At 32.7% G+C, this 226-nt stretch overlaps 1 protein-coding gene across 1 annotated transcript in view; it reads left to right on the top strand.

The window, feature by feature from the left end:
• LOC119591515 (ras-related protein Rab-34-like) overlaps window positions 1-226 on the top strand; it is a 15,878-nt gene that overhangs the window by 2,132 nt on the left and 13,520 nt on the right. The window lies entirely within an intron of this gene.

The following is a 226-nucleotide window of genomic DNA, read 5'->3' as shown; positions in this document are numbered from 1 at the left end:
GAATAGACATGGTGGAGGTTTGTTGGCCTAAGCACACTGAGGCATGAAGGCCACTGGAATTTCTTAATCATTCTGGGTGTCTTGTGTACTTTTACTGTAAGTCATATGAACTGCTTCTATATTTTTTATATACTCAGGAGTAGCATAAAGTGTTTCTAGCTTTAGTTTAGTGATTTTTTTTTTCTTATCCTCTAATTTTATAGATACTGTATTACTTAATGAAATA

This window comes from Penaeus monodon, chromosome 28 (assembly GCF_015228065.2).
Source record: "Penaeus monodon isolate SGIC_2016 chromosome 28, NSTDA_Pmon_1, whole genome shotgun sequence".
NCBI lineage: Eukaryota > Metazoa > Arthropoda > Malacostraca > Decapoda > Penaeidae > Penaeus > Penaeus monodon.
Note: the sequence above shows the minus strand (reverse complement) of the source record. Positions and strands in the feature narration are given on the sequence as shown.